The sequence below is a fragment of the Nanorana parkeri genome, unplaced genomic scaffold, assembly GCF_000935625.1.
Source record: "Nanorana parkeri isolate BGI_ZX_2015 unplaced genomic scaffold, ASM93562v1 scaffold180, whole genome shotgun sequence".
Classification (NCBI taxonomy): domain Eukaryota; kingdom Metazoa; phylum Chordata; class Amphibia; order Anura; family Dicroglossidae; genus Nanorana; species Nanorana parkeri.
Window position 1 is genome coordinate 823,736 of NW_017306448.1, and position 7,954 is coordinate 831,689.

A 7,954-nucleotide genomic window follows, 5' to 3' on the forward strand; every position below is an offset into this window, starting at 1 on the left:
ATGAATAAGCCGCAACTCATTCACCCCCCAAAAACATTTCCATGCTTCGCTTTGGGTTTCGCTGGAAGAAAAGGTGGCAACCCTATATGGTGACAGGCCCAGGGTCAGGAATCTCAGCTTGGGGAGGCCGCATCTGCCCTCTTATGGGGTTCAGTGGCACTCAGTGGACTTGGCCCCGTGTGACAGGCCCAGGGTCAGGGATCTCTGCTAGGGGAGGCCGCATCTGCCCTCTTATGGGGTTCAGTGGCACTCAGTGGACTTGGCCCTGTGTGACAGGCGCAGGATCCGGGATCTCTGCTCGGGGAGGCCGCATCTGCCCTCTTATGGGGTTCACTGGCACTCAGTGGACTTGGCCCTGTGTGACAGGCCCAGGGTCAGGGATCTGTGCTCGGGGAGGCCGCATCTGCCCTCTTATGGGCTTCAGTGGACTTGGCCCTGTGTGACAGGCCCAGGGTCCAGGATCTCTGCTCGGGGAGGCCGCATCTGCCCTCTTATGGGGTTCAGTGGCACTCAGTGATCTTGGCCCTGTGTGACAGGCGCAGGATCCGTGCAGGAAGCTTAGTAATGCTGAGCTTGTGGTTTTAACAAGTGACTGAGGATGGAGGGGCCTATGGACTCTCTGGCCTCAGTGTGGCCCCCAATAGTGCTTCCCTCAGTGGCCTCATGAAAGGCATGACCCTGACCGTTTGATGCAATCAAAAGCCTATTGACATTCAATCTGATGACAATCAAAATCCCTTGTGGATCTGGCTTGGTGCACAGGGGCTCAGTCACAAAGTTGGAGGGGCACAAATGTCTACATTTTTTTTTGTATGAAACAGTGAAGCGCACTGAGTGCAACCATTTGTTTTCTTTTGGGGGGTCTACATTATTTTGGCCATATAGTGTATACATCAATCATTTTGGTAATAAAATGTTACTTTCAAAATACAGATCTAAATCAAAGCCAGTTCATGTGTTTGGCTGGCCAAAGGGATTTGGATTCACACCAGGGACAATTGGGAACTGTAGGTAACCCTTAGCCTCGCTGCGGCCTAGGTGAGCGCCATAACCGCACAGGTGCTCAGTGACGTGTGTGGCCCTGGATCAGTGACAGCACAGTATGCGGAGCTAATCCAATGAGCGCCCTCCGTTCATATCAACACAAGCGTCTCCTAGGAGACGGAGGGGAGGGAGTTTCTAGCTGGACGGACAGGGCGGGGATAGGCTGGAGGAGGAGGAGTGGGAGGGTCGAGCAGGGCGGGGATAGGCCAGAGGAGGAGGGGTGGGCGGGTCGAACTGGGCGGACAGGGTGGGGTTAGGCCAGGGGGAGGAGGCGACCATTGTCAGCTGGGAAGAAAGTTGAACGTTGGGAGGGAGACAGATAACTTTTCAAATGGCATTTATTACGGTGTGTGCGCGGCGGGACTGAGCCGGGACCGGGCCGGGACTGAGCCGGTGAGTGATCAGGGACGGGGTCCCCCCCGCCCTGCGTACAGCCATAGTGGAGGCTGCTTTGTGCTGGTAACTGGATCCCAGAGAGGATCTATTGTGTGCTGGAGACCCCTGGGCTGGAGAGGATGGATGTCAGGGGGCCGGGCCCAACTCTGCCTGCTCTGCACACTGCGAGCATCATTGTTATCCTGAGTACTCTACTCCGAGTAACACTACAACCATCCTCCTCACTGCTGAGCACTACTACCACCCGCATCTTCTTCTCATTGTCACTCTGCGAGCATCATTGTTATCCCGAGTACTCTACTCCGAGTAACACTACAACCATCCTCCTCACTGCTGAGCACTACTACCACCCGCATCTTCTCATAGTCACTCTGCGAACATCATTGTTATACTCGGAGTAACACTACAACCAACCTCCTCACTGCTGAGTACTGCTACCACCCACATCTTCTCATAGGCACTCTGCGAGTATCACTATTATCCTGAGTACTCTACTCAGAGTAACATTACTCCCTTCCTCCTCACTGCTGACTACTACTACCCGCATCTCCTTCTCATAGTCACTCTGTACACCCCGAGTATCATTATTATCCCGAGTACACTATTCAGAGAAACACTACTCCCATCCCCCTCACTGCTGAGTACTAATACCACCCGCTTCTTATAGTCACTCTGCACACTGCAAGCATCATTGTTATCCTGAGTACTCTACTCCGAGCAACACTACTCCCATCCTCCTCACTGAGTACTACTGCCTGCATCTCCTCATCACTCTGCACACTGCGAGTGTCATTATTATCCCGAGTACTCTACCCGAAGTAACATTACTCCCATCCTCCCCTCAGCCAAGTACTACTAGCCGCATATCCTTCCTATAGTCACTCTGTGAGCATCATTGTTATCCAGAGTACGCTTTTCTGCTCAGAGTAACATTACTCCCATCCTCCTCACTGCTGAGTACCACTACCCACACCTCCTTCTCATAGTCACTCTACTTCATCCTCCTTACTTCTGTGTACTAGTACTCTTACAGTTCCTAAACGCCTTCTGATCCTTGCACTGCTGTTATCTCCAATAATAATTCCACATCTTCTTCTGATAATTACATTGGTTTCAATCTTTGTTACTACTGAGTACTTGTAATTCATAATCTCCTTCTGATGATTACGCTGCTCTCATCTTCCAAATTACTGAGTACTATTATAATTCCAGAACTCCTTCTGATAGTTACACTGCTCCATTCTCCTTACTACTGACTACTATTGTAACTCCTTCAATCCCCTGTAGTGCTGAGTACTACCTGCATATCCTTCTTATAGTTACACTTCTCCTATCCCCTGTACTGCTGAATACTACCGGCATATCCTTCTTATAGTTACACTTCTCCTATCCCCTGTAGAGTACTACCTGCATATCCTTCTTATAGTTACACTGCTCCTATCCCCTGTACTGCTGAGTACTACCGGCATATCCTTCTTATAGTTACACTGCTCCTATCCCCTGTATGCCGAGTACTACCTGCATATCCTTATAGTTACACTGCTCCTATCCCCTGTACTGCCGAGTACTACCTGCATATCCTTATAGTTACACTGCTCCTATCCCCTGTACTGCCGAGTACTACTGGCATATCCTTCTTATAGTTACACTTCTCCTATCCCCTGTACTGCCGAGTACTACCTGCATATCCTTCTTATAGTTACACTGCTCCTATACCCTGTACTGCCGAGTACTACTGGCATATCCTTCTTATAGTTACACTGCTCCTATCCCCTGTACTGCTGAGTACTACCTGCATATCCTTCTTATAGTTACACTGCTTCACCCTCCTTGTTACTGAGTACTAGTACTATTATAATTGCTAATGTTTTTCTAATAGTTACACTGCTCTTATCTTCTGTACTGCTGAGTACAACTAGTGTTATGATTCCTCATCTCCTTCTGAGAGTTACACTGCTCTATCCTCTTTAATACTAAGGACTAGTACTTTTATCATTCTTCTATATTGTCTTTATAATACATGATTTCTATATCGCCAGCAGTTTGCGCAGCGCTTTACAATATACACCTGAGTACTAGTATCATTATAATTCCTAATCTCCTACTGATAGTTACACTACTTCTGTCCTCTATACTACTAATTACTATTATAATTCTGAATATCCTCAGTTACACTGCCCCACCCGCCTTACTAATAGTTCTCTTATAATTCTTACTCTCATAATTACACTGCTCCCAACATCGGTACTACTGTGAGCTAACGATGTATTTCCTATTTTCATTCTAATAGTTGCATTGCTCCCATGTTCTGTACTACTGTGTACTAGTACTATTATAATTCCACCGCTCCTTCTAATAGTTAAGCTGGCCACACACCTTACAATTATCTGCAGATTTTCTGTGGTCAGATGGAAAAGGTGCAACCGATTCCTCCATCTACGCTAAACTGTGTGGATGGAGTAATCTCCACCTGGGCCAATCTGTTGCACTTTTTCCATCTGACCACAGAAAATCTACAGATAATTGTACCCTTATGGTGCTCCCATCTTATGTACTACTAAGTGCAACTATTATTGGGATTCCTGTTCTTTTTCTGATAGTTATGCTACTGCCATCGTATATACTACAGAATATCAATATTATAGTAATTCCTTATTTCATAGTTCTAGTTCTACTACTCCCAATCTGCTGTACTATAGAACATCAGTATCCTGGTAATTCCTTATCTCCTAGTTCTACTACTCCCGTCTATTGTGTTTCAGAATACCAGTATTATGGCAATTCCTTATCTCATTCTCATAGGTATACGACTCCATTGTATCTACTACACAATACCAGTATTATAGTAATTCCTTATCTCATAGTTCTATTACTCCCATCTTCTGTGTTCCAGAATACCAGTATTATAGTAATTCCTTATCTCATAGTTCTATTACTCCCATCTTCTGTGTTCCAGAATACCAGTATTAGAGTAATTCCTTATCTCATAGTTCTACTACTCCCATCTTCTGTGTTCCAGAATACCAGAATTATTGTAATTCCTTATCTCATAGTTCTATCACTCCCATCTTCTGTGTTCCAGAATACCAGTATTATAGTAATTCCTTATCTCATAGTTCTATTACTCCCATCTTCTGTGTTCCAGAATACCAGTATTAGAGTAATTCCTTATCTCATAGTTCTACTACTCCCATCTTCTGTGTTCCAGAATACCAGTATTAGAGTAATTCCTTATCTCATAGTACTACTACAATCTTCTGTGTTCCAGAATACCAGTATTAGAGTAATTCCTTATCTCCTAGCTATACTTCTACCACTTGCATCTTCTGTACTCAGTATACCAGTATTCTAGTAATTCATTTTCTACTACTCTTCTGTGTTCCAGAATACCAGTATTATATTTAATCCTTATCTCATAGTTCTACTACTACAATCTTCTGCGTTCCAGAATACCAGTATTAGGCCCCATTCACACTGAGCGATTTATCGAGCGATTTTTGCAGCGATATCGCTCATATTTCCACGCGATATCGCTCTATGTAGCTTCTCCAATCCATTTCAATGTAGCTGTTCACATCTCGCCGCTCAATATCGCTCAATATCGCTTGTAGTTCGTCGCTGTAGCTTGTCGCTCCTACATGACCCTTTTTTCAAGCGATTTCGAGCGATTTTGCTCCTGATTGCATACAGCCCAATAGGAAAAAGTCGCTCAATATCGCTCGTCGCGCAATATCGCTCAATATCGCAAGTCGCTCAGTGTGAATGGGGCCTTATAGTAATTCCTTATCTCATAGTTCTACTACTCCCATCTTCTGTGTTCCAGAATACCAGTATTAGAGTAATTCCTTATCTTCTTGTTCTACTACTCCCATCTTCTGTGTTCCAGAATACCAGTATTATAGTAATTCCATATCTCATAGTACTACTACTCCCATCTTCTGTGTTCCAGAATACCAGTATTATAGTAATTCCTTATCTTCTTGTTCTACTACTACAATCTTCTGTGTTCCAGAATACAAGTATTAGAGTAATTCCTTATCTCATAGTTCTACTACTCCCATCTTCTGCGTTCCAGATTAGTATTGGAGTAATTCCTTATCTCATAGTTCTACTTGCATCTTTTGTACTCGGTATACCAGTATTCTAGTAATTAATTTTCTACTACTCTTCTGTGTTCCAGAATACCAGTATTATATTAAATCCTTATCTTCTAGTTATAGTTCTACTACTACAATCTTCTGTGTTCCAGAATACCAGTATTAGAATAATTCCTTATCTCATAGTTCTACTACTCCCATCTTCTGTACTCAGTATACCAGCATTCTAGTAATTCCTTCTCTCTTTCTGATAATGACACTGCTGCCATCTTCTGTGTTACGACATTTTACAAGTATTGTTGTTTCCTTATCTGCTGCCAGTATCAATGCTCCCATTTTCTGCAGATGAATACACACATTATAGTGTTCACCATTCTCTTATTGATAGTTCCAATGCTCCCAACTTCTGTACACTGGATACAAGTTGTACTGTATTCAGTCCTCACTTTCTCATGCTCAATCACATGTGTTTTGTCCTACTGAATGCATGTCTTATAGGTGATATCTCAATGATTGCTCCATTACTGTTCTCTCCTATTCTGAATACAGGTCTTACTATGAGTACACATCTGTTTCTGGTACAAGTGTCTTCTGTAATACGGAGTACAAAGTATTGGATGCTCTCCTCTATTACTAATAGTTACACAGACTCTTCCTACCATGTGTACTAACAAATACAGGTTTCATCTATTTCATATGCAAGCCTTAATGTTAGTACTCTTTACACCTGATGGTTACCCTACTATTTCCCGCTGGAGTACTGATTGCAGGTCTTACTGTAAGTACTCCTCTCCTTCTGATGGTTTCTAAACTCTTTCCCTCCGTAGTACTGATTATAGGTCTTACTGTAAGTACTCCTCTCCTTCTGATGGTTTCTTCACTCTTTCCCTCTGTAGTACTGATTATAGGTCTTACTGTAAGTACTCCTCTCCTTCTGATGGTTACCCCACTTCTTCCCTCCGTAGTACCAATTACAGGTCTTATGTAAGTACGTGTTTCCTCTGTTGGTTACCCCACTTCTTCCCTCCGTAGTACTAATTACAGGTCTTAGGTAAGTACTCCTCTCCTTCTGATGGTTACCCCATTCCTTCTCTCTGGAGTACTGATTGTCGGTCTTATGTAAGTACTAGTTTCCTCTGTTGGTTACCCCATTCTAGAATGAATTCCAGGTCTATCTGTATCTGCCCTTCTGATAGATACCCCAGGTTGAGCATTATGTGTTTAGGTATAAGAGTATTAGAGTTTTGGCTCTATATAAAAGAAAAGGGTTTTGGCTTAGATTCTTATATAATACGAGGTCCATTATTGTCATTATTGAGAAGTTGCTGGAGTGTGTGTGCACGTAGACAGGAAGTGCTTGCAAATGGACTGTAGTAGATCAGCATTGTTGCACAACTTGCTGGTAAATCTCTAACTAAAGGGTGTTTTTATATTTGTCTTTCCTATAGAGGAAAAAGGAAAGAAGATGTTAACCAGATGTGCACAACTATACAATGTTGGTTGAGTTGTACTGAGTATTTTGTGGTAGGTTGGAGTATGACATTTGGTCTTAGTGAAGCGTATAAAGAGAACCTGTGAGGGTACAAACATGCAAAATGTAACAGATGACTTTTTCTAGTATGCAGGTTCCAGGGCTGTCATCCTGAGCTTGGCTTCACTACCCAGTGATTTACTGATGTGGAATAATCATGCAGCCAGTGAAGTCTGGAGAGTCATCATCCTTTTTTGCTTCTTTCAGGAAAGTAACTTGGCACAGAGCAAAGCCAGGGTAAAGGTGGCAGTGCTAAATGTGCATTGGTTCCTTTTTTTTCTTCTTTTTAAAGCTGAACTTTGGTCACAAAGAATATTCATTTAAATATCACAATATATATAAATCTGCTTTGTGTGCGCCAAATGCCTTTGCAAATCCAGATATTACCATATAAAATAACAGTGACATCATCACTGTGCTGCGCATAACCTGTGCAGAGAGAGCTGTGGGAGGGGCCCAGCAGGTTCCACCCACTACAGGCTGCCTGCAAAAAACTACAGGAGGGGGCGGAGACAAGACCAGTCACCCTGCTCAAGGAGAGCAGTGGTGACTGGTCTGTATTACAGGAAGCTCCGACACAAAATTTCACATGGGGTTACTGCACAGATCTGGAAGAAATATACAAAGCTCACAAAGATTCAACTAAGAAAACGCATGACTATATTTGCCTTCAGCTTTAAGTCAGCAATGGCGACTCCCCTGTCCTCACTTATTCCCTTTGAAGGCATTCATCCCATATTGCTGCTACCTAGGTACTAGCTTCTAGCAGCGGAAGATGCTGTAACTCCTGTGCACGTGTGGGATTTTATGATGTCCGAGGCAGCCCAATGAACAAGGGGAACCTTGAGGAAGCAGTGGGGATGGCGGCGGTGGTGGATGGAGCACC